At 46.7% G+C, this 1,412-nt stretch overlaps 1 non-coding gene across 1 annotated transcript; it reads left to right on the top strand.

Annotated features, from left to right (window-relative positions):
- The first annotated feature begins 1,137 nt into the window (after positions 1–1,137).
- Positions 1,138–1,210, top strand: Trnak-uuu (transfer RNA lysine (anticodon UUU)). Its single transcript has one exon. It is a non-coding gene; the product is annotated as a tRNA-Lys (tRNA).
- The last annotated feature ends 202 nt before the right edge of the window (positions 1,211–1,412 follow it).

Raw genomic sequence — 1,412 nt, 5'->3', positions numbered from 1 at the left:
TGCAGAAGCCTATTCTCTAAACCTTCTCAGTAGTGCTTCACGAAAAGAAAGCACTGCAGGGAGTCCCTTTCGAATTTCGAAGCATCTCCGTAACACTGGCGTCCAACCCAACTTACCGATAACAAATCTACCAACACGTTTCGATGTCTTCCTTTTATTCGACCTGGTGGGGGTCCTACACACTAGAAAAGTATTCAAGAATGGGTCAGACGGGTGTTCAATACGCAGTGTCCTTTGTACATGAGCTACTGTTCCCTAAAACTCTCCCAGTTCAAGTGGTTCAAATGGCTCTGAGCACTATGGGACTCAACATCTGAGGTCATCAGTCCCCTGGACTTAAAACTACTTAAACCTAAGGACAACACAGACATCTAAGCCCATGGCAGGATTCGAACCTGCGACCGCAGCAGCAGCAGCGCGGTTCCGGACTGGAGCACCTAGAACCGCTCGGCCACCGCGGCCGGCAAACTCTCCCAGTGTATGCCACAAATTCCAGAGACAAGAGTATCGTCAGGAGCGCCCCAGGGAAGTATGATTGGAGCGCTGTTGTCCTCGACATACATAAAAGATTTGGATGAGAGGGTGGGCAACAGTCTGCGGTTGTTTGCTAATGATGCCGCATGTACAGTAAGCTTTCAAAGTTGAGTGGCTGCACTAATATACAAGACGACTTTAGACAAAATTTCCAGTTGGTATGAAATATGGCAGCTAGCCCTAAATGTGGGATAATGTAAGCTAATGTGGATGAGTAGAAAGATCAAACCTGTAATGTTCGGATACAATATTACTAGTGTCCTGTTTGACACGGTCAAGTCGATTAAATATCTGGGCATAACATTGCAAAGCGATATGAGGCGGAACGAGCATGTGGGAACTGTGGTAGGGAAGACGAATGGTCGACTTCGATTTATTGGGAGAATTTTAAGAAAGAATGGTTCACCTGTAAAGGAGAGCGCATATAGGACGCTGGGGCAACCTGAACTTGAATACGAGGGTTGTCCAGAAAGTAAGTTCTGATCGGTCGCGAAATGGACACCACAGTGAAAACCCAATGAAACTTTGTACTGATCTGTTGGATAGTGTCTCTAGTATGCCCATCGATCGCATCATCCGCCCCCGGTAGCTGAGTCGTTGTGAGCCCGGATAGCTCAGTCGGTAGAGCATTAGGCTTTTAACCTAAGGGTCCAGGGTTCGAGTCCTTGTCCAGGCAAAGATTTTTTTTGCCGGCACGGTAGCTCAACGTGTTCGGTCAGAGGGTTAGCAGCCCTCTGTAATAAAAAAAAACTGAGTTAATCGATCAACAACGAACTTAAACGGCTGTCTTACGACGTCTGCCCCGAGCAGATACAACGAACGAAAGCGAACAAAATGAGATTAAAAAAAAAAAGAAGTGGTCAGCGTGACAGAATGTC

The sequence above is a fragment of the Schistocerca nitens genome, chromosome 4 (genome assembly GCF_023898315.1).
Source record: "Schistocerca nitens isolate TAMUIC-IGC-003100 chromosome 4, iqSchNite1.1, whole genome shotgun sequence".
In the NCBI taxonomy this organism is placed as follows: Eukaryota; Metazoa; Arthropoda; class Insecta; order Orthoptera; family Acrididae; genus Schistocerca; species Schistocerca nitens.
This window is presented reverse-complemented; position numbering and strand designations above follow the sequence as displayed.